We start from the raw sequence: 26,016 nt of genomic DNA on the forward strand, positions 1-26,016 counted from the left end.
TCATCCTCTTTCCTGGGACACCCACACAGCGCCCCCTAGGGAACACAGTGGTCACTACACCACAGTATGTATGTATGTATGTATGTATGTATGTGTGTATGTCCGGGATTGGCATCTGCACCGTCGCAGTTACAGCCACAAAATTTTGCACAGTCACACGTCTGGACCCCGAGAGCGTCATAAGCTATGTTGTGAGGTGAAACTTTAACCCCGCGCATTCCAATTCACCAAACAATTTGGCCTATTATTCTTATCATTTCTGTGGTGTTATCGTCCTTCTGTAAAGCTGGAAATAACACAATTTATTACCATGCCAACACAGACCACCCTCTGACGCAGACTGCAGGGGGAGCCCAGTATCACACAGGATAGGATTAGATACACGGCTCAGCAGTCAGTATCATACAGGATAGGATTAGATACACAGCTCAGCAGTCAGTATCACACAGGAGAGGATTAGACACATGGCTCAGCAGTCAGTATCACACAGGATAGGATTAGATACACAGCTCAGCAGTCAGTATCACACAGGATAGGATTAGATACACAGCTCAACAGTCAGTATCACACAGGATAGGAATAGATGCACGGCTATGCATGCAGTATCACACAGGATAGGATTAGATACACAGCTCAGCAGACATTATCACACAGGATAGGGTTAGATACACAGCTCAGAAACAGGATGTACCAAAGGAGAGGACATTTTTATTCCAAGAATTCCACTCATTCCATCTGATTTGTTTTTTAATTTTAAATGCCTCCAGTTTCCAGTTCAACTGCTATTTGCAATGTCCATTAACAATGCTCAGGGACAGTTCTTGAAAGTAGTAGGGATCGATTTGCAATCTCCATGCTTTTCTCATGGTCAACTTTACGTGGTCTGTTCAAGAGTTGGAACTGCCAAAAATCTGTTCATCTTTGCACCGAAAGGAAAAACCAAAAATCTTGAATGAGTTGAAAATAAAATACTATCAATACTTGGGTAATCGTTTAGTTAATTTGTGTTGCAAATCTGTAGTGTTGAATATATGATGTGAAATGTTTTTATGTGCAATATAATTAGAATTTGTTATAACTAACCACAGTTGGTTACTATGCCCAGGCAACGCCGGGCTCTTCAGCTAGTATATATATATATATATATATAGCCACACACACATACATGTATATATATTACATAGTCTCCTTTATTATGTATATTGCTGTCCCATATACAGTGCCCTCTCGTTATGTATAGCACCACCCCTTTCATATTGAATTATATATTACATACCTTCCTGTCTTGTTAGCTGTATAATGCAATGATGGCTGATGGAGCATGGGAAAGCTTCCTTTCTAATGGAGGAGCTGGTGGACTGGTAGTTTGGTCACCGGCTCCTCGATCAGCAGTCAATTTATATCTAAAAAGAGAGGGGACTATGTAATTAAAGAGGGCGCTGTGAATAACAAAATTAACAAGAATACACTATGTAAGAGACAGCACTATACATAACAGCAGAGGATGCTATATAATAAGGGACGGCACCATATATAACTAGAGAGGATGGTATGTAATAAGGGACGGTGTTATACATAATAAAAGGAAACTATGTAACTAAGGATGGTGTTATACAGAATTAGTGAGTACACTATATACTAAGAAGCTGTGATAGACATAGTGAGTACACTATATACTAAGGGACTGTGTTAGACATAATAAGCGATAATAATGTCTTCCTCCACCTCCCTTGTTCCTCAGGCAATTATAAGTCCCCCTTCCTCCCATCCCACACCCCTCATTGTCCTCCTCACCTCGCATCCCATTATTGTCCTCTCTCCCACCCCATCATTGCCCTCCACCACCTCCATCATTTTCTTCTCCCCACCACTCCCATCACTGCTCATTCCACCACCTCCTTCATTTCCTCCTCCTCCACCACCCCCATTATTGCCCTTTCCACCACCACCATCATTGCATTCTCCCCCACCACTCCCATCATTTCTTTTTCCACCACCACCCCATCATTGCCCTCGCCATCACCCCCATCATTGCCTTCTCCATCACCCCATCACTGCTTTCTCCCCATCACTCCCATCATTGCCTTCTCCCCATCACTCCCATCATTACCTTCTCTGTTATGATTGGGTCACCGAGGAGGATAGCAAGACCAAGCTAAGCCACAGAAAACCAGAGAGGTTGGTAACTAAGCGAATTGCAGACCCCTGATCCTATCCACACAACTAGCAGTAGCCGTGGAGCGTACCTACGATGATTCTAGATGCCTCAACACAGCCAGAGAACTAAATAAGCCTAAAGCAAGAAAGGGGAAATCTAACCTGCCCCAGAGCATACCCAAAAGGAATAGATAGCCCCCAAACATATATTGTCGGTGAGACAAGATGAAAAAACAAACGCAGGTAGGAAAATAGGCTGAGCAAACGATGGGGCCCAAACTAACTAGACAGGACAGGAAAGGAAAGACACTGTCTGCAATCATGCAAAAAACCCTGCAAAAAATGCCCTACACGTCTGATAGAAAAAATACTGAAGTCACTAGACTTCGCCCACTATATCAGCACTCTGGTATATTCTGAAAACAGAGCAAAAGAGAGACCAATCTAATAAGGGACAAAAACAAACTGGCACAAACAATAACATAAGGATGGAAATTCAGCACAGCCCCAGCCGGGGCTGGCTGGCCACACAAAACTGAAATAGACAGAACCAAATCAAATGTGAACAATAGCAAAAGAACACTTAGCTTGAGCATGCAGGGACTGAACTGGAAACTTAGACCTCAGGAGGTAGGAAAAATCACCAGCAGGGATAGAGGGAGTCGGCTGTGTTAAATCCAGTCAGAAACTCCCAATGTCCAATTGTCCTCCTCATTATCAGGTGGCAGGACTTTGTTAATTAGATCAGCTCCATTACCTCCTGTAACCACCAGAGGGAGCCAGGAAAGAGAACTCGCGACCCATCTGTCAATACAACCATCTCCACTACCTTCATCAGCAACCAGAGGTAGGCCAGAAAGTGAATTCACAACACTTCTCCATCACCCCATCATTGACTTCTCCCCATCACTCCCATCATTGCCTTCTCCCCATCATTGCCTGCTCCATCACCCCATCACTGCCTTCTCCTCATCTCTCCCATCATTGCCTTCTCCCCATCACTCCCATAATTGCCTTCTCCCCATCACTCCCCTCATTGCCTTCTCCATCACCCCATCTTTACCTTCTCCATCACCCCATCATTGCCTTCTCCCCATCACTCCCATCATTGCCTTCTCCCCATCACTCCCATCATTGCCTTCTCCCCATCATTGCCTGCTCCATCACCCCATCACTGCCTTCTCCTCATCTCTCCCATCATTGCCTTCTCCCCATTACTCCCATCATTGCCTGCTCCATCACCCCATCACTTCCATCATTGCCTTTTCCCCTTATTGCCTTCTCCATCACCCCATCACTGCTTTCTCCCCATCACTCCCATCATTGCCTTCTCCCCATCACTCCCATCATTGCCTGCTCCATCACCCCATCACTTCATTCATTGCCTTCTCCCCATCACTACCATCATTGCCTTCTCCATCACCCTGTCAGTACCTTCTTCCCATCACCTCCATCATTGCCTTCTCCATCACCCCATCATTGCCTTCTCCCCATCACTGCCTGCTCCCCATCACTTCCATCATTGTCTTCTCCCTATCACTCCCATCATTGCCTTCTCCCCATCACTCCCATAATTGCCTTCTCCCCATCACTCCCATCATTGCCCTCTCCATCACCCCCATCATTGCCTTCTCCATCACCCCATCTTTGCCTTCTCCATCACCCCATCACTGCCTTCTCCCCATCACTCCCATCATTGCCTTCTCCCCATCACTCCCATAATTGCCTTCTCCCCATCACTCCCATCATTGCCCTCTCCATCACCCCCATCATTGCCTTCTCCATCACCCCCATCATTGCCTTCTCCATCACCCCATCACTGCCTTCTCCATCACCCCATCACTACCTTCTCCATCACCCCATCACTGCCTTCTCCCCATCACTCACATCATTGCCTTCTCCCCATCACTCCCATCATTGCCTTCTCCATCACCCCATCACTGCCTTCTCCCCATCACTCCCATGATTGCCTGCTCCATCACCCCATCATTGCCTTCTCATCTCTCCCATCATTGCCTTCTCCCCATTACTCCCATCATTGCCTGCTCCATCACCCCATCACTTCCATCATTGCCTTTTCCCCTTATTGCCTTCTCCATCACCCCATCACTGCTTTCTCCCCATCACTCCCATCATTGCCTGCTCCATCACCCCATCACTTCATTCATTGCCTTCTCCCCATCACTACCATCATTGCCTTCTCCATCACCCCATCATTGCCTTCTCCCCATCACTGCCTGCTCCCCATCACTTCCATCATTGTCTTCTCCCTATCACTCCCATCATTGCCTTCTCCCCATCACTCCCATAATTGCCTTCTCCCCATCACTCCCATAATTGCCCTCTCCATCACCCCCATCATTGCCTTCTCCATCACTCCATCTTTGCCTTCTCCATCACCCCATCACTACCTTCTCCATCACCCCATCACTGCCTTCTCCCCATCACTCCCATCATTGTCTTCTCCCCATCACTCCCATAATTGCCTTCTCCCCATCACTACCATCATTGCCCTCTCCATCACCCCCATCATTGCCTTCTCCATCACCCCATCACTACCTTCTCCATCACCCCATCACTGCCTTCTCCATCACCCCATCACTGCCTTCTCCCCATCACTCCCATCATTGTCTTCTCCCCATCACTCCCATAATTGCCTTCTCCCCATCACTCCCATTATTGCCCTCTCCATCACCCCCATCATTGCCTTCTCCATCACCCCATCTTTGCCTTCTCCATCACCCCATCACTACCTTCTCCATCACCCCATCACTACCTTCTCCCCATCACTCCCATCATTGCCTTCTCCCCATCACTCCCATAATTGCCTTCTCCCCATCACTCCCATCATTGCCCTCTCCATCACCCTCATCATTGCCTTCTCCATCACCCCATCTTTGCCTTCTCCATCACCCCATCACTACCTTCTCCATCACCCCATCACTGCCTTCTCCCCATCACTCACATCATTGCCTTCTCCCCATCACTCCCATAATTGCCTTCTCCCCATCACTCCCATCATTGCCTTCTCCATCACCCTATCACTGCCTTCTCCTCATCACCCCATCACTGCCTTCTCCCCATCACTCCCATGATTGCCTGCTCCATCACCCCATCATTGCCTTCTCATCTCTCCCATTATTGCCTTCTCCCCATTACTCCCATCATTGCCTGCTCCATCACCCCATCACTTCCATCATTGCCTTTTCCCCTTATTGCCTTCTCCATCACCCCATCACTGCTTTCTCCCCATCACTCCCATCATTGCCTTCTCCCCATCACTCCCATCATTGCCTGCTCCATCACCCCATCACTTCATTCATTGCCTTCTCCCCATCACTACCATCATTGCCTTCTCCATCACCCTGTCAGTACCTTCTTCCCATCACCTCCATCATTGCCTTCTCCATCACCCCATCATTGCCTTCTCCCCATCACTGCCTGCTCCCCATCACTTCCATCATTGTCTTCTCCCTATCACTCCCATCATTGCCTTCTCCCCATCACTCCCATAATTGCCTTCTCCCCATCACTCCCATCATTGCCCTCTCCATCACCCCCATCATTGCCTTCTCCATCACCCCATCTTTGCCTTCTCCATCACCCCATCACTGCCTTCTCCATCACCCCATCACTGCCTTCTCCCCATCACTCCCATAATTCCTTCTCCCCATCACTCCCATCATTGCCTTCTCCCCATCACCCCCATCATTGCCTTCTCCATCACCCCATCTTTGCCTTCTCCATCACCCCATCACTGCCTTCTCCATCACCCCATCACTACCTTCTCCATCACTCACATCATTGCCTTCTCCCCATCACTCCCATCATTGCCTTCTCCCCATCACTCCCATCATTGCCTTCTCCATCACCCCATCACTGCCTTCTCCCCATCACCCCCATCACTGCCTTCTCCCCATCACTCCCATGATTGCCTGCTCCATCACCCCATCATTGCCTTCTCCCCATCACTCCCATCATTGCCTTCTCCCCATCACTCCCATCATTGCCCTCTCCATCACCCCATCTTTGCCTTCTCCCCATCACTCCCTTCATTGCCTTCTCTCCATCACCCCCATCATTGCCTTCTCCCCATCACTCCCATCCTTGCCTTCTCCATCACCCCATCACTGCATTCTCTCCATCACTCCCATTTCAGCGCTGAAATCTCATCTCCCGAGATTTCAATGCAGAGATCTCCATCTGCGCTTGCGTGGCGGCCATTTTCCAGGAAGCAATCCACCGCACAGGCATAGATGGAACGGCAGAGCCCCCCACGCAGCACAGGACAGAGCCCGGCAGCGGCAGGCCCCGGGGACACAGTGCAGCGGCACCCCAGGGACCCATTGCGGTGGCGGCAGTACCCGGGGGACCCAGCGCGGTGGCAGCAGCACCAGGTACAGAGTGGGCGGCAGCACCCCGGGGACAGAGTGGGTGATAGCACACCGGGGACAGAGTGGGCGACAGCACACCGGGGACAGAGTGGGCGACAATAAGATGCAGGACTCTGTTAATTAGATTAGCTCCATTACCTCCTGTAACCACCAGAGGGAGCCAGGAAAGAGAACTTGCGACCCCTCTGTCAATACAACCATCTCCACTACCTTCTTCAGCAACCAGAGGTAGGCCAGAAAGTGAATTCACAACACTTCTCCATCACCCCATCATTGACTTCTCCCCATCACTCCCATCATTGCCTTCTCCCCATCATTGCCTGCTCCATCACCCCATCACTGCCTTCTCATCTCTCCCATCATTGCCTTCTCCCCATCACTCCCATAATTGCCTTCTCCCCATCACTCCCATCATTGCCCTCTCCCCATCACCCCCCTCATTGCCTTCTCCATCACCCCATCTTTACCTTCTCCATCACCCCATCATTGCCTTCTCCCCATCACTCCCATCATTGCCTTCTCCCCATCACTCCCATCATTGCCCTCTCCCTCACCCCCCATCATTGCCTTCTCTCCATCACTCCCATCATTGCCTTCTCCCCATCATTGCCTGCTCCATCACCCCACCACTGCCTTCTCCTCATCTCTCCCATCATTGCCTTCTCCCCATTACTCCCATCATTGCCTGCTCCATCACCCCATCACTTCCATCATTGCCTTTTCCCCTTATTGCCTTCTCCATCACCCCATCACTGCTTTCTCCCCATCACTCCCATCATTGCCTTCTCCCCATCACTCCCATCATTGCCTGCTCCATCACCCCATCACTTCATTCATTGCCTTCTCCCCATCACTACCATCATTGCCTTCTCCATCACCCTGTCAGTACCTTCTTCCCATCACCTCCATCATTGCCTTCTCCATCACCCCATCATTGCCTTCTCCCCATCACTGCCTGCTCCCCATCACTTCCATCATTGTCTTCTCCCTATCACTCCCATCATTGCCTTCTCCCCATCACTCCCATAATTGCCTTCTCCCCATCACTCCCATCATTGCCCTCTCCATCACCCCCATTGCCTTCTCCATCACCCCATCTTTGCCTTCTCCATCACCCCATCACTGCCTTCTCCCCATCACTCCCATCATTGCCTTCTCCCCATCACTCCCATAATTCCTTCTCCCCATCACTCCCATCATTGCCTTCTCCCCATCACCCCCATCATTGCCTTCTCCATCACCCCATCTTTGCCATCTCCATCACCCCATCACTGCCTTCTCCATCACCCCATCACTACCTTCTCCATCACTCCCATCATTGCCTTCTCCCCATCACTCCCATAATTGCCTTCTCCCCATCACTCCCATCATTGCCCTCTCCATCACCCCCATCATTGCCTTCTCCATCACCCCATCTTTGCCTTCTCCATCACCCCATCACTGCCTTCTCCCCATCACTCCCATCATTGCCTTCTCCCCATCACTCCCATAATTCCTTCTCCCCATCACTCCCATCATTGCCTTCTCCCCATCACCCCCATCATTGCCTTCTCCATCACCCCATCTTTGCCTTCTCCATCACCCCATCACTGCCTTCTCCATCACCCCATCACTACCTTCTCCATCACTCCCATCATTGCCTTCTCCCCATCACTCCCATCATTGCCTTCTCCCCATCACTCCCATCATTGCCCTCTCCATCACCCCCATCATTGCCTTCTCCATCACCCCATCTTTGCCTTCTCCATCACCCCATCACTGCCTTCTCCCCATCACTCCCATCATTGCCTTCTCCCCATCACTCCCATAATTCCTTCTCCCCATCACTCCCATCATTGCCTTCTCCCCATCACCCCCATCATTGCCTTCTCCATCACCCCATCTTTGCCTTCTCCATCACCCCATCACTGCCTTCTCCATCACCCCATCACTACCTTCTCCATCACTCACATCATTGCCTTCTCCCCATCACTCCCATCATTGCCTTCTCCCCATCACTCCCATCATTGCCTTCTCCATCACCCCATCACTGCCTTCTCCCCATCACCCCCATCACTGCCTTCTCCCCATCACTCCCATGATTGCCTGCTCCATCACCCCATCATTGCCTTCTCCCCATCACTCCCATCATTGCCTTCTCCCCATCACTCCCATCATTGCCCTCTCCATCACCCCATCTTTGCCTTCTCCCCATCACTCCCTTCATTGCCTTCTCTCCATCACCCCCATCATTGCCTTCTCCCCATCACTCCCATCCTTGCCTTCTCCATCACCCCATCACTGCATTCTCTCCATCACTCCCATTTCAGCGCTGAAATCTCATCTCCCGAGATTTCAATGCAGAGATCTCCATCTGCGCTTGCGCGGCGGCCATTTTCCAGGAAGCAATCCACCGCACAGGCATAGATGGAACGGCAGAGCCCCCCACGCAGCACAGGACAGAGCCCGGCAGCGGCAGGCCCCGGGGACACAGCGCAGCGGCACCCCAGGGACCCATTGCGGTGGCGGCAGTACCCGGGGGACCCAGCGCGGTGGCAGCAGCACCAGGTACAGAGTGGGCGGCAGCACCCCGGGGACAGAGTGGGTGATAGCACACCGGGGACAGAGTGGGCGACAGCACACCGGGGACAGAGTGGGCGACAATAAGATGCCTGGATTATAAGAAGCACCACCATTTTATTAAAAAAAAGTTTTTTCCTATTTTTCTCCTCAAAATTTGGGGTGCGTCTTATAATCCGGAGCATCTTATAAAGCGAAAAATACGGTAATCAGAGCACCACATGAAGACCCCCCCACAGGCCGTCCTGAAACACAAGCATATGATTAGCTCAAAACTGAAAATAAAGATTAATAACAACCAAAAGACGGATTTAATCAACCAAGGTATCATTGCAATCAGTAGAACGGCGGCAACCTGACACTATCTGTAGGTTAGTGAGCACAATCCTGCTGACGGGTTCCCTTTAATGGTTTTTAGACATAAAGATGTGACTTCCTTTCTCTATTTTTGTACAATAAAGTATGACTGTTTGGGCCACCAGCCTTACTGTTCTGTTATACTCTAAGCTGTCTCCTTCCCCAGGAGGCCTGGAACATATACAGGTGCTTTTCACAAAATTAGAATATCATCAAAAAGTTAATTTATTTCAGTTCTTCAATACAAAAAGTGAATCTCATTAAATAAAGTAAATACAAACAGAGTGATCTATTTCATGTGTTTATTTCTGTAAATGTTGATGATTATGGCTAACAGCCAATGAAAACCCAATAGTCATTTTCTCAGTAAATTAGAATACTTTATAACACCAGCTTGAAAAAATGATTTTAAAATCCGAAATGTTGGCCTACTGAAATGTATGTTCAGTAAATGCACTCAATACTTGGCCGGGGCTCCTTTTGCATCAATTACTGCATCAGTGTGGCGTGGCATGGAGGCGATCAGCCTGTGGCACTGCTGAGGTGTTATGGAAGCTCAGGTTGCTTTGATAGCAGCCCTCAGCTCGTCTGCATTGTTGGGTCTGAAAAAAATGGCCTAGAGCAATGGCACTTCCCAAATACAAGAAATTCCAATGAGAGCAAGGAAGCAAAAGCCATAAAATACCTATCTTTGCACCATTGCCTATATTGTTTTTGCTGCTATTCTGTCCAGTATGCTTGCTATAGATTCCGATGATGTACAAATTGTGGCAATTAATACTATGGGGACTTGCCCCTGATTTGATACTTTAGCTATCTTGTTGCTACTCATTTATTTTCATTTGGTTAGTTTTGGCCTCGGTAGAGTTAAAGTCAGAGTTTCTATTTATATGATACTTTTGACATATATCGCTGCTAGATACACTACCGTTCAAAAGTTTAAGGTCACTTAGAAATGTCCTTATTTTTGAACGAAAAGCAGTTTTCTCCAATGAAGCTAACATTGCATGATTCAGAAATACACTCTATACATTGTTAATATGGTAAATGACTATTCTTGCTGCAAACATCTGGTATATAATGCAATATATTCATAGGTGTGTAGAAGCCCATTTCCAACAACCATCACTCCAGTGTTCTTATGGTACTTTGTGTTTTTTTTTTTGAAGGTGCGCCCGTGTGCGCCGAACGCAGCATGTTGCATTTCGGCGCGCTCGGCGCACCTTCAAAAGTGCGCAGCGCATGGCAAAATCCTGCTAGCACACGGCCGGCGCACGATCTGTGCACCCTATCCTAAAGATAGGGTGCGCAGATCGCAAGCGCCCATGTGCACTAGTAGGCGGCGATGACCGGATGGGGCGGGCAGGGAGCCAGGAGGGGGCGGGGCTTAGCGGCGCCGTGCGCTGCAGGAAATAAACGCTAGTGTGAAACTAGCCTAAGAAGGCTAATGGATGGTTAGAATACCCTTGTGCAAGTATGTTAGCACAGCTGAAAACAGTTTGGCTGATTAGAGAAGCTATAAATCTGACCTTCCTTTGAGCTAGTTAAGAATCTGGAGCATTACATTTGTTGGTTCCATTACTCTCAAAATGGCCAGAAAATAAGAACATTCATGTGAAACGCGACAGTCTTTTCTTGTTCTAAGAAATGAAGGCTATTCCATGCGAGAAGTTGCCAAGAAACTGAAGATTTCCTACAATGGTGTGTACTACTCCCTTCAGAGGAGAGCAGAAACAGGCTCTAACCAGAGTAGAAAGAGAAGTGGGAGGCCCCGCTGCACAACTGTGCAACAAGACAAATACATTAGAGTCTGTAGTTTGAGAAATCGATGCCTCACAGGTCCTCAACTGGCAGCTTCTTTAAATAGTACACGCAAAACACCAGTGTTAACCTCTACAGTGAAGAGGCGACTCCGGGATTCTGGCCTTCATGGCAGAGTGACAAAGAAAAAGCCATATTTGAGACTGGCTAATAAAAGGAAAATAATAATATGGGCAAAAGAACACAGGCATTGGACAGAGGAGGATTGGTAAAAAGTGTTATGGACAGACGAATCCAAGTTTGAGGTGTTTGGATCACACAGAAGAACATTTGTGAGACGCAGAACAACTGAAAAGATGGAAGAGTGCCTGACGCCATCTGTCAAGCATGGTGGAGGTAATGTGATGGTTTGGGGTTGCTTTTGTGCTGGTAAGGTGGGAGATTTGTACAACGTAAAAGAGATTTTGAATAAGGAAGGCTATCACTCCATTTTGCAATGCAATGCCATACCCTGTGGACAGCGCTTGATTGGAGCCAATTTCATCCTACAACAGGACAATGACCCAAAGCACACCTCCAAATTATGCAAGAACTTTTTAGGGAGGAAGCAGGCAGCTGGTGTTCTGTCTAATGGAGTGGCCAGTGCAGTCACCAGATCTCAACCCCATTGCGCTGTTGTGGGAGCAGCTTGACCGTATGGTACGCAAAAAGTGCCCATCAAGCCAAACCAACTTGTGGGAAGGGCTTCTGGAAGTATGGGGTGAACTTTCTCCAGATTACCTTAACTTTTAACTGCTAGAATGCCAAAGGCCTGCAATGCTGTAATTGCTGCAAATGGAGCATTCTTTGACGAAAGCAAAGTTTGAAGGAGAAAATTATCATTTCAAATAAAAATCTTTTTTTACGAACATTGTCAATGTCTGGACTAGATTTTAAATTCATTCGGCAACTCATTTGATTAAAAAAAGTATGAGTTTTCATGGAAAACACAAAATTGTCTGGGTGACCCCAAACTTTTGAACGGTAGTGTAGGTCACACTAGTTGATTATATATGGGTCTATGTGCCTGGTAGGCAGTTTATCATTGGATATGTATCTCGGGTTTTTAATCTTGTTTTATTTTATATGTCTAATAAAGGTATTTCTATTGTTGGGTCTGCTGTCTCTCATCTTCCTCTTGACAATACCCCATAGATTCTCTATGGGGTTAAGGTCAGGTGAGTTTGCTGGCCAATCAAGCACATTGATAGGTATTGTTACTTTTTGCAATGTAGACAGGTGCCAAGTCCAGCTGGAGAATGACTTTACATCTCCTTAAAGCTTGTCGGCAGAGGGAAGCATGAAGTGCTCTAAAATTTCCTGGTAGATGGCTGTGCTGACTTTAGTCTTGATAAAACACAGTGGAGCTACACCAGCAGATGACATGGCTCCCCAAACCATCACTGATTGTGGAAACTTCACATTAGACCTCAAGCAGCTTGGATTATGTGCCTCTCCACTCTTCCTCCAGACTCTGGGACCTTGATTTCAAAATGAAATGCAAAATTTACTTTCCTTGTGGAGTGTGTCAATGGCTGCCTTCGGAACATCTGTCAAGTCAGCAGTCTTCCCCATGGTTGTGGAGCCTACTGAAACAGACTAAGGGACCTTTTTAAAATGCTTAGGAAGCCTTTGCAGGTGTTTCTTTTTAATTATTTTAACTTACTGAGATAATGAATTTTGTGTTTTCATCGGCTGTAAGCCATAATCATCAACATTAACAGGAATAAACACTTGAAATATATCACTCTGTAATGACTCTAAATAATATATGAGTTTCACTTTTTGTATTGAAGTCGTTAACATCTTCAGCCTCAAAGGAAGTAAAGTCAATTTAACATTTCATACTGATGCCTCTACCTTGTGCCAGTATAAACTTATTACCCTCACCCACAAAGCACTCCATGGCTCAGCACCACCCTACATCTCCTCCCTCGTCTCAGCCTACCACCCTACGTTCTGCTATTGACCTGAGGTTAACATCCTCAATAATCAGAACCTCCCACTCCCTTCTCCAAGACTTTTCACGTGCTGCGCCAATTCTTTGGAATGCACTATACAGGTTAATACGATTAATCCCCACAGTTTTAAGCGTGCCCTAAAAATGCATTTGTTCAGACTGGCCTATCGCCTCAACGCATTAACCTAAATATCCCTAAAATTTTTTTACCATAACCAGATTCCTCGCATCATATTCTCACATGCTTTATGCATTTAATAGCCCTCTGTGTCTCTACTGTTACATATTTAGACTATTAACTGGTTCATGCAGGATCACAGTAACACCTGATTCTTACACTATGACTGGTCCAAACAATAAAAGCAATTGTTGCCATCCACCTTTCATGTCTCCCCTTTTTCCTTATAGATTGTAAGCTTGAGAGCAGGGCCCTCATTCCTCTTGATATCTGTTTTGATCTATGTAGTTATTGAAATGCTGTAATGTCTATCGTATGTAGAAGTCCCCTCTATAATGTAAAGTGCTGCGGAATATGTTGGCGCAATAGAAATAAAATTATTATTATCTAATATATAAAGCTCAATGTGGGTGTGTGTGTGTGTGTGTGTGTGTGTGCGTATGTCCAGGATTGGCATCCGCACCGTCACAGCTACAGCCATAAAATTTGGCAGAGCCACACATCTGGACCCCGAGAGCGTCATAGGCTATGTTTTGAGGCAAAATTTTAACCTCGCACGTTGCAATTCACCAAACAATTTTACCCCTATCTACATAATGGGGAAAAAGTGTATGTATGTATTGGCATCTGCACCGTCGTAGCTACAGCCACAAAATTTTTCACAGTCACACGTCTGGACCCCGAGAGCGTCATAGGCTATGTTGTGAGGTGAAATTTTAACCCCGCGCATTCCAATTCACCAAACAATTTTGTCCCTATCTACATAATGAGGAAAAAGTGAAAGGAAAAGCGTTGGAGGCAAATTGACAGCTGCCAGATGTGAACAAGGGGGTCTTAAAGAATGAGAGCGATGGCGCCAAAGAGTATATACCGTACAGTTGCTAAGGTGGGGCCCTGACATGGGATACTCACCACACATGGGGATATGAACACACACACAAAATGCGCCACAAACTACCACGTGCTTCCACACATGTACCACCCTCAGCAAACATTTCACCACACATACACTAACCTCGCCACATAAAAGTCGAAACACAAAAGTCTCCACTCAAAACTCGCCACGCTGTCCCAGAGCTGTTTAAAAGATGAAAAATGAGCTGTGATTGGTTGCTATCAGCAACAGTTTTCTTTGTAGACAGTTGTGCTAACTGAGGCCTATTATTATTCTTATCATTTCTATGGTGTTATCGTCCTTCTGTAAAGCTGGAAATAACACAATTTATTACCGTGCCAACACAGACCACCCTCTGACATAGACTGCAGGGGGAGCCCAGTATCACACAGGATAGGATTAGATACACGTCTCAGCAGTAAGTATCACACAGGATAGGATTAGATACACAGCTCAGCAGTCAGTATCACACAGGATAGGATTAGACACATGGCTCAGTGTGACGCTTCAGGAGCAGACTACGTCCGAGAGTTGACCCTCTGGGTCGTGGATCTGGAGCCCCCCGGGCTGAGCGCACCAGGTGATGACCAAACCCTATACAGGGATCGTTAGGGGCAAGACCACAGAGGTCAGATCCACGACAGCCGGTACCAAGAGGGACGGCTCAGGGAGATGCAAGGCAAGAGGTAGGACAGGGAACCACGGACAGGGACAAGGGTACCTAGGCGAGAGAACCAGAGGAAGGAGGAACCCAGCAGAAAGGCCTGTGGGGCGACAGAGCGAGGCACAGAGGGGAGACGGACAGACGGGGAAGCCTAGAGGGAATTATGCAAGAGAATCCGGACAGGAGAAAACAGGGAGACCAGGATGGCAGGAACCGACCGGGGAAATGAATACCAGCAGGTAGGTAGGGACAGACAGGGAGGACCTAACGGACAAGGGGAACCGAGGCAGGCAGGGAGGACTGACACAACAGAGAAACAGGTGCCGCGATGAGCACCAAGTAGTAGCACAAGACAAGAGGAGTGCGGCCAGAACAGTACGGGAGATCCACACAATCACCAAACGCCCTCCTCCTAGGCAGGACGCCTGAAGTACCTTAGCGCCAGGAAGTGCTCCTCATCCCTGCCCCTCAGCGACGCCCACGGCCAAATGACGAGGATGGACGGGCGCGCGCCCACAACCTATGGCCGGCGCGTGCAGCAGGACGGAAGACAGGGCGGGCGCGCGCACGGGCAGAGGCGCGCAGGTGAGAAGAGGCTGCGGTGGCTGCCACTGATTGGGCATCGGCGGGCACGACCGCCGATGTCACAGTACCCCCCTCATTACACCCTCTCCTGAGGTTGGCCAGAAATTTTTTCAGAATAAGAGGAGCATTAACATTCTCTCGAGGCTCCCAGTACCTCTCTTTGGGGCCAAAACCCCTCCAATCGATAAGGAAAAAAGTTTTTCCCTTGACTTTTTTCATGGCCAAAATGTCCTTTACTTCAAAAACGTCATCCGAACCCACTGGCGAAGGAGGGGAAATGAAAGCTGTTTGGAACCGATTAAGAACCACAGGTTTCAGGAGCGAGACATGGAAGGCGTTAGGGACTCGGAGCGAAGCAGGCAACCTGTCATGCTCGCCATGTCTGTTATTTCCGCCATGTCTGTTGTGCCTCATGACCCTGGAGCGGTGTGCACGCGCATCTCATGTCTGCTATGCTGCTTGTTCCCTAGAGCAGTGTGCACACTCACTTCATGTCTGCTGAGCTGCAAGATGCTTGCGTTTCTGCTTTGCCTTCTGTGATCTTCTCGTCATGTCTAGAATCCCTGATCATGTGGCTTTCCTAGGATCCTGCACTGTCTGGTTCTGCAATCATCGTCATGTCTGAAACTTTGTTTGTTGTGAGTTCATTTTCCCCTTCGTCACTGAGGTCTGGTGAACTCCCTATTCTGGTAAAGGAAGGTAATGAGCCTGCTTATCAGGCACCTGAGCCTAATGATGATGACTGGCTGAGTGGAGTCACGGACTGGATATAAGGCTGCCGTCGCCCTTCTGCCCTGCGGGTGATTTCTCTGTGGACTTCTTGGAGACCAGTCTGATTCCTGCTCCTCTAAAGCTAAGTTTTCTGCTTTGCCTGTTAGCATTTGTGTTTTGTTTTTGTTTGCCTTGCTTTTCTGGATTCTGCCATTCCCTGCTGGGTGAGCTGAATCTCCTTTTGCCGGTTGCTCTGTCTTCAGAATATTCCTGAGTACTGACATAGCCTTTTTGAAGCCTAGCGTCTTCAGGGCCTTTTTTCACTGTCAGTTTGTTGGCTCTTATTTTCATAGGGATTTTCACGGATTGCAGACAGCAGCCTTCCTGTCCTTTCCTATCTAGTTAGCTTGGGCCCCGTCTTTGCTCAGTCTATCTTTCTGTCTGTGTTAGTGTTCTTTCTTCTTGCCTCACCGTCATTATATGTTGGGGGCTGCCTTTTGCTTTGGGGTCTGCTCTGGGGCAGTTTAGATTTCCCTTTCTGTCTTTAGGCTATATAGTCCTCCGGCTGTGATCGAGGGGTCTAGGGCATCGTAGGAAGCCCCCACGGCTACTGCTAGTTGTGTTGTTAGGTTCAGGGGTCTGCAATCCGATAGCTGCCAACTTCTCTGGTTTTCTGGACTTAGCTAGCATTTCTGTTTTTGCCTCCTACGGTGACTCATTCATAACACTTGATCATGTGACGTTTCCTAAGATCCTGCACTGTCTGGTTCTGTGATCATCTCGTCATGTCTGAAACTCTGATCATGTGACCTTTCCTAGGATCCTGCACTGTCTGGTTCTGCAATCATCTCGTCATGTCTGGAACTCTGATCATGTGACCCATCTAGGTTTCAGCACTGATTCTGCAGTCATCTCGTCATGTCTGGAACTCTGATCATGTGACTATGCTCTGTTATCCTGTGGCTCTGAAGTGCTCCCCTGGTCCTGACCTGGAAGAGGAGGTGCTATGCCCTATATCAGGCCGCCCCTTCCTATGCTCAGGGCCTGAGTATTGTGTGGTGTCCCTGCATGGCTGCTTGGTCTGTGGGGCGCTCCCTCTATTCTGTGCCCTTGCACTCTGCTCTGTCGTGCATCTCTGCACATGCTCCGTACTCGTACTCCATCTCTTGTCCCGTGCCTTGTCTTATGTTCGTCCGCTGTGCCATGTTCGTCTTTGTCCTGCTTGGACTTGTAGTCCTTCTGTTTCTCTGCCTTGCCCGTTTTCGCTATGCCTTGTTTCGTACCTTGCCTTGCTCTGCCTTGTTCCTCCCTATGGTCTCAGTCTTTGCTTGCTCTGCCTCGCTCTCTCCTATGGTGCACTGTAGTGCTCCCTGGCACACGCATCATCCCTCCTTTCTTTCCTTTCGTGCTCCTTTCCATGTCTAGTCCCAAGGCTCTGCCTTGGCCTGGCTCTGGGCTTCGCCTACGCTCCGCTGCTAGACTCTTTCCTATTTTGCTCTCTTGCACGTTTCTAGGCTAGTCCCAAGGTTCTCCCTTGGCCGGGCTCTGGGCTTTGGCCTACGCTCCGCTGCTAGCTCTGTTCTTGCTCTGACCTGATTACGTGTTTCTGCCTATGCTTCCGTTCCTGGTTCTGTACTCTGCTTAAGCCCTGCCTTGTTTCTCGTCTTGTCTTCCCTTGCTCTGTTTCTTCGTGTGCCCTTTGCATATGCCAGGCCTTCCTAGCCTCCTGTTTGTGCCTCAGCCGTGCCTGCCCTAGCCGTGCCCGCCTGCTTGTGCCTCAGCCGTGCTTGTCGGTCAGTGACAGCTGTGTCGCCTGCCATGCCTCAGCCGGGTTCGCTGGAGTCTTGCCTGGTTGTCAGTGCCGCAGCCCGATCAGCTAGCCAGTGCCCCAGCCGTGCCCTCTGTGCTCCCTTGCACTTCACGCTGTTTCCGCACTGTGCTCTGCGTGCTCTCTAAAGCATGCGCAGGCCCTCGCCTGCCCATGGCATACCTCCCCGTGCTTATGTAAAAGTACGCGCAGGCTTTGCCATGTCCCCTGTCGTGCCCTCTTGCACACACAGGCCCTAGCCCTGTCCAGGAACCCTGACCCTGATGTGCCTCTCTGCACGCGCAGGCCTCTGCCTCACCTGGACCCTGGCGTGCCCCTTTGCATGCTCAGGACTCTGTCTTGTACCTCGTGCCTTGGCGAGTCTCCACACATGCACCCTGTCTTGTTTTGTGAACCCTGGCATGTCCCCTACACACGCACTTTGCCTTGCGCCTAGCCTTGAACCCTGGCGTGTTCCCTACACACGCACCTTGCCTTGCACGTAGCCTTGGACCTCGGCGTGTTCCCTAACACGCACCATGCCTGGATATCTGTCGTGCCTCCTTGCCTGAAACCTGGTTTGCCTGCTGGATGCCCGGAACCTGCCGATCGCTGCCAGAGATCATGAGTTGGATGACTGCGGTCTGACGTCCGGAGCTGATGTCCGCAGCCTGATGCCTTGATGATGTCGATCGTTGCCAGCAGTCCGGAGTCCGATGCCATCGTGCCGTTACCTGTACCTAGGCGTGCCACCTGGCACGTACCATGCTATGGACCTTGGCGTGCCCACGCACGCACCTTTCTGTGTTTGCTTTCTCACTTTTTTACACTGTATGTGATCCTGAGTATCCTCATGAAGATACCTTGCACCTACGTCTTGTCTTGTCTTGCTTCCTGCTCGTCCTTGTCTTCAGACACTTGGTCTTGCCCCTGACGCTCCCTGTATAGGGGGTGGTTTCTCACAAGGTAAGCTCGCCCTAGGTGGGTGGGTGCCACGACCCAGAGGGTCCACTCAAAAGATGGGCTCAGCAGGAGCTGAGTCCGTCACACAACCTCAGTTTATAAGCCACCTCATTAATGCGTCTAAGCACTTCAAAAGGCCCGATGTATCGGGGACTTAACTTGTAAGAAGGGACCTTCAGGTGGATATGCTTAGTCGAAAGCCAGACTTTGTCGCCAGGATGGTATGGAGGAAGATCCTTCCGTCTATTGTCCGCATGTTTCTTAATTCGGTTACTGGCCTTCTCGAGCGCCTCCCTGGTCTCCCTCCAGATTTGCCCAAACTCCTTGGCGCGAGTATCTGCTGCGGGAACTCCTGACAAAGTGGAAAAGGGCAGCGGAATACTAGGATTCTGTCCTGTTACCACAAGGAACGGCGACTTGGAGGTAGATTCGCTGGAGTGATTGTTATGCGCGAATTCTGCCCAAGGTAGGAGAGAGACCCAATTGTCCTGATGGGCGTTGGAAAAGTGACGTAAGAAGGCTATCAAAACTTGATTAATCCGCTCCACTTGCCCGTTGGTCTGAGGATGATACGCAGTGGAGAAGTCGAGAGACGTGCCCATAAGCCGACAGAGAGCCCTCCAGAATCGAGAAGTAAACTGGACCCCCCGATCATACACGATCCGCTGAGGAAGGCCATGCAGTCTGACGATCTGGTGGATGAAGATCTCGGCCAACCTCGGGGCGGACGGCAGTCCGGGCAAGGGAATGAAATGAGCCATCTTCGAGAAGCGATCTGCTACGACTAAGATGGTAGTACAACCAGCTGAGCGGGGCAAATCAGTCACGAAATCCATGGCGATTTGCTGCCAAGGGGCTTCCGGAACAGGTAAAGGAGACCGGCCGGCAGGGTCCTAGAAACCTTGTTCTGAGCACAGGTCATGCAAGAGGCTACATAGTCCATCACGTCTTGGCGAAGGGAGGGCCACCAGTAGTAACGGGAGAGGAGTAAAAGAGTCTTCTTAGTCCCAACGTTTCCTGCGACCTTGGAGGAATGCCCCCAGTGTAGCACCTCCGAACGCTTGTTCTGGGGAACGAAGGTTTTGCCTGGCGGCGGCGAAGAGAAACTCACAGGAGCCACGGTGATAACTTTAGCAGGCTCGATAATATACGAAGGGTCCTCTTCTCCCTCCGGCGACTGCAAAGACCTGGAAAGTGCATCCGCTTTGATGTTCTTATTGCCAGGTCGGAAGTGGAGCTTAAAATCAAAACGAGAAAAATACAGAGCCCATCTGGCCTGTCTGGATTTGAGTCTTTGAGCGGACTGCAGATCGGTCCATAAGAATTTGGCCTGTGAAGATAGTAAAGGGGTGTACTGCCCCTTCGAGTATCGCCACTCCTCTAGGGCCACCTTAATGGCTAGCAATTCCCAGTCTCCAATGGAGTAATTGCATTCCGCAGGAGAAAAGGACTTAGAAAAAAATCCACAGGGAACCAGATGTCCAGATGGAGCCTGCTGGGAAAGAACAGCCCTGGCTCCGGTGGAGGAGGCATCCACCTCTAGGCCAAAGAGCCTACTGGCTACCGGACGATGCAAGATCGGAGCTGATGCAAAAGAGCATTTCAGAGCAAGGAAGGCGTCTTCAGCTTCGGGAGACCAGTTGTTTGACCTAGTCCCTTTACGGGTCAGGGCCGTGATGGGCTTGGTAACTGTAGAAAAATGAGGCACAAATTGTTGGTAATAGTTAGCGAATCCGAGGAAACGCTGGATGGCCTTTACGCCAACGGGCCGAGGCCACTTGAGTACTGCAGAGAGTTTCTCTGGATCCATCTTCAGACCGGAATCAGTGATGATATATCCCAAGAAGGGTAACGACGTTTGCTCAAAGAGGCACTTTTCAATTTTGGCGTAGAGATGATTCTCTCGAAGGCGATGGAGGACCATGCGTACGCTTCTCCATTGAGAGGACAGATCAGGCGAGAAGATGAGAATATAATTTAAGTACACCACCACGCAGGAATAGAGTAGATCCCGGAACACCTCATTAACAAATTCCTGGAACACTGCCGAAGCGTTGCAGAGACCGAACGGCATGACTAAATATTCATATTGTCCATCACGGGTATTGAAGGCAATCTTCCACTCATCCCCTGGGCGGATCTGGATTAGATTGTAGGCTCCCCGCAGATCCAACTTCGTGAAGATCCGGGCCCCCCTCAGCCGGTCGAAGAGTTCTGGAATCAGCGGGAGCGGATACCGATTCTTAACGGTGATGTCGTTCAGGCCCCGGTAGTCAATACATGGTCGCAATGATCTGTCTTTCTTCCGGACAAAGAAAAAACCTGCGCCTGCAGGGGATGAGGATTTCCGAATAAACCCCTTGGTCAGGTTTTCCTGTATGTATTCTGTCATAGCCGTGGTCTCTTCTGGGGACAGAGGATATGTTCTCCCTCTGGGAGGGGAGGCTCCAGGGATCAGGTCGATAGGGCAGTCATAGGACCGGTGCGGTGGCAAAGAATCCGCTTCCTTCTTGCTGAAAACATCGGCGTATGCGTGGTACGGTGCGGGAAGGCCCGGAAGGTCGACTGGCCTAGGCAGAGAACGAGGACGAACAAGGGCCAGTATCTCCTGAGCGCCAGTCGACAACTGGCTCGTGCCGTCTGAGCCAGGGTAATCCAAGGAGAACAGCATGGGACAATCGAGGCAGGACGTAAAAGGCTATTTTCTCGCAGTGGAGTGCCCCAATTTGAAGATCTACTTCAGCGGTAACCATGGTGACGAGCTCGGGTAGCGGTTTGCCATCGACGGCGGTAATAGCACACGGGTCTCTTAGGGTGACCACCGGGATCTGGAGTTCATCAACCTCTTCTTGGCGAATGAAATTACCGGCTGCGCCTGAGTCCCCATACGCCTCCACAGATCTATGCCCCCGACCTGCAATAATCAAAGCTGAAAGTGTAAGGGGCAGAGAGGAATTATGATCACCTAGGAGGTCCTCTCTTACCTGACCTGGGTGGAGGCGTTTCCCGGTTTCTCAGGGCAGGTGCGCACAAAGTGGTTGGCTCCACCGCAGTACAGACAGAGTCCATTATTCATCCTCTCCCTGCGCCACTGCTCTGACAGCCTGACACGATCTATCTGCATGGGCTCGGGGGCGGTGCTAATAGGGGATGCAGAGGAACGTGGAATAGGAACCTGATACAGCCTGAAGGGTCTTTTCTCCCTAGCCGACTCTCAAGCGCGTTCCAAAAACCGCAGATCTATACCGGTGGCCAGGGAAATGAGATCCTCCAGGGTGATGGGGGTGTCTCGCCCGGCAAGCTCGTCCTTGCTTTCACTCGAAAGACCCCTCCAAAAGGCACCCACAAGTGCCTCATTATTCCACCCCAGCTCTGAAGACAGGGTCCGAAAGCAGATGGCGTATTGTACTACAGTAAGGGAACCCTGGCGGAGATTAAAAAGGGCCTCAGTAGTGGACGCCAAGCGACCAGGCTCGTCAAACACCTTGCGGAATACTTCCAGAAAATTCTGGATACTGGAAACTACCGGGTCATCCCTCTCCCACAAGGGGTTTACCCAAGCCAGAGCCTTGCCCTCAAGATGGGACACTATGAACGCCACCTTGGCGCGGTCAGTGCAATCTGCACTGATTTAGAAAACCCCGGCATAGCTTAGGATCCCCGTTATACCTGGGAGGCTTTCCCAGGCGGGGAGGCGGGGACGAGACTGCGTCCCGAGGTAGGGTTGAAGCAGCCGCAGAGGACTGCAGAGCAAGCAGTCGATCGTCAACTGACGCCACGTACCCCTGGATGTGGGACTGAGCATCGCGCTGCTGCGCGAGCTCCTGCTGGAGACTGGCTAAGAGGGGAGCATGCCCGGGGTCAGAGGTCTGCAGGGCGGAGAGCCGGGTGTCCATCGATTTCATGAAGGACATTATCTGGGTCTGATTCTCTCGTTAAAAAAAAGCAGTTCCTGCGGGGTCCATGGCCTGGTGATACTGTGACGCTTCAGGAGCAGACTACGTCCAAGAGTGGACCCTCTGGGTCGTGGATCTGGAGCCCCCGGGCCGAGCGCACCAGGTGATGACCAACCCCTATACAGGGATCGTTAGGGGCAAGACCACAGAGGTCAGATCCACGACAGCCGGTACCAAGAGGGACGTCTCAGGGAGACGCAAGACAAGAGGTAGGACAGGGAACCACGGACAGAGACAAGGGTACCTAGGTGAGAAAACCAGAGGAAGGAGGAACCCAGCAGAAAGGCCCGTGGGGCGACAGAGCGAGGCACAGAGGGGAGACGGACAGACGGGGAAGCCTAGAGGGAATTATGCAAGAGAATCCGGACAGGAGAAAACAGGGAGACCAGGATGGCAGGAACCAACCGGGGAAATGAATACCAGCAGGTAGGTAGGGACAGACAGGGAGGACCTAACGGACAAGGGGAACCGAGGCAGGCAGGGAGGACTGACACAACACAGAAACAGGTGCCGCGATGAGTACCAAGTAGTAGCACAAGACAAGAGGAGTGCGACCAGAACAGTGCATGAGATCCACACAATCACCAGGCGCCCTCCTCCTAGGGAGGACGCCTGAAGTACCTTAGCGCCAGGAAGTGCTCCTCAGCCCTGCCCCTCAGTGACGCCCACGGCCAAATGACGAAGATGGACGGGCGCGCGCCCGCAACCTAAGACCGGCGCGTGCAGCAGGACGGAAGACAGGGCGGACGCACGGACGGAGGCGCGCAGGTGAGGAGAGGCTGCGGCGGCTGCCACCGCTGATGGGGCATCGGCGGGCATGACCGCCGATGTCACACTCAGCAGGCAGTATCACACAGGATAGGATTAGATACACAGCTCAGCAGTCAGTATCACAGGATAGGATTAGATAGATACACAGCTCAGCAGTCAGTATCACGCAGGATAGGATTAGATGCATGGTTTTTATGTGCAATATAATCATTATGATTTGTTATAACTAACCACAGTTGGTTACTGTCATGATCCAGCGTGGATCTGACAGATTTAAATGGAAAAGTGAACTTTTTTCCTTTGGCTAGGTGCCAAAGTGGGTTGATTGCCCCCGGTGGCCATTAGAATTATTACACGTGGTGTCGTTCATTCTAAGTTGCCCGGTGGTGGTGAGTGGTATCGCACCTTAGTTTTAGGGTTAAGGTGCACGCAATTACAAATCAGGTGTTAGGCTATATAAAAGGGAGCCGGGTGGGTTCAATCACTGTTGGTGATATTGTGTGTTAGTCATTCACAAGGAAGCCTGGGTGAAAGAAGGAGCTGAACATGAGTCCTGCGCAGCCCAGCTAGAGGGGACGAGTGGCAGCTAGGTGGTCTGCAAGAAGGGCTGGAATGGCGTGGTGGAGTCACAGTTTATGGTGTCGGCAGGAGGTGTTTGCATGGCTTGGTGGAGTGGCGACGATGGTGAGAGTTGCACTCACCATGCTGGACCTGGTTGCTGAGAGCTGGACTCAAGCATGCTTGACTTTTTGGGCAGAAGCTGAACTCATCATTGGGACTCTGTTACTGGACTGCTGCAATTAGTGGTGGACTCTGCTCCAAGGCTGCACTATGGTGATGGATCCGATTATGGTGATGGATCCGGGTGGAGGAGAAGATGCACACAGGTGGTGGGCTCTGTTGCTAGGAGCGTACGCAACAGAGCAAAGCTAAGTGGTGTTTCCCCTGTTTTATCATCTTTCCTCATGTGTGTTTTAGTGCAGTGGTGGGATTAGTTTCCGCACTGACCAATTCCCTAGTGAGGGTTTAAGTAAGGGCGAGCTAGGATTTTTAGGTTCCTGTTGCGCACCCGGTGCGGAACCGGCATAGGGAACGTTAGGAGTGCAGGGACACTGGCTCAGGGGAGCTCAGGTGGTCTCCACTTCCCTATCGCAGGGCCCACCATTGTTAATGTTTCCCAGGTTTCCCTTATTGTTTAAATTCGCATTACTGGAGGCGGGGTTTCCAGACTTGTATATACGCGCAATGTCTAAATTCGCCAGTTGGAGGCGATGAATCCAGCTGCACATGTTAATTATTTAAATTCGCCCCACTGGAGGCGGTTGTTATAACTTTATATACTCCGTGCAATGGTCGGTGACGTGGCTCAGAAAAGAGGCCTGAGCTCATAGGTTTTCAGTGCCGCAGTATTTATCAGAATCAAGCAGGTTTACAGATAAGACACAGCAGGGTAAAAGCAGATGAAGATAATAATGCAGTGAGCAAACGTACAGACCGTGGAGACGTATGAAGTCCAAGTTGCCAGATCCGGAGACCTGGTGAGCAGGCCAGGCCTGCTAGCAGGAAACAGTCTTTGAAGTGGAGGTGGGTGCAGAGTTGATCCAAACAAACAAGTCTTTACAATGAGACCAAGATTCACAGGCAAGCGGGGTATCCAAAGGTAACAAAGAGACTAGCTAGGTAGCAGTCCTTCCAGCTTGATAACAAGTATACTCAAGCAATGAGTAATCATACAGAGCATCCTTATATACAGAGCAGACAGGAACAAGAGAGATCAACACAGGAAATAAGATGGCCCCCGTTGAGGCTCGTGACTCCATCTTGGATGAGGGCAAAAATGAACTAAACTAAGGGCAAAGCAGAAACTGAGCGACAGACATAAGGCAAGGATTTCAGAGAAACGGATATGCAGGCCAAGTCCTTACAGCGGTGTATCCAGGGTCACGTGTGTCATATGGGTTTGCCTTGCGGTACTCGCTGCGTCCAGACATGCGTGACCGTGACAGTTACTATGCCCAGGCAACGCCGGGCTCTTCAGCTAGTTTATTATAAATATGAGGAACAAAACGCATAGGCTAAATGGAAGACCCAAATTTTCCCATGGCGCTCGTGCTGACGTCAGGAAGGTGAAGTGAGTTCACTGGCTGTAAACGCCCAGGACCTGTCTGACGGCACCGCGAGCAGGAGAACTTTCTCATGCTCGCAGTGACATCAGACAGGTCCTACCAGTTCACCTCGAGCCACTGGGCAGCGACAGCA

General features: G+C 50.0%; 1 long non-coding RNA gene across 1 annotated transcript; it reads right to left on the minus strand.

Annotated features, from left to right (window-relative positions):
- Positions 1-768: 768 nt before the first annotated feature.
- Positions 769-25,535, minus strand: LOC141084959 (uncharacterized). Its single transcript, XR_012231186.1, has 3 exons — positions 25,253-25,535; positions 1,277-1,403; positions 769-919 (listed from the first exon to the last, which is right to left on the minus strand). It is a non-coding gene; the product is annotated as an uncharacterized lncRNA (long non-coding RNA).
- Between the last annotated feature and the right edge of the window lie 481 nt (positions 25,536-26,016).

The sequence above is a fragment of the Dendrobates tinctorius genome, unplaced genomic scaffold (assembly GCF_039654945.1).
Source record: "Dendrobates tinctorius isolate UK_male_01 unplaced genomic scaffold, ASM3965494v1 ptg000028l, whole genome shotgun sequence".
Lineage (NCBI taxonomy): Eukaryota > Metazoa > Chordata > Amphibia > Anura > Dendrobatidae > Dendrobates > Dendrobates tinctorius.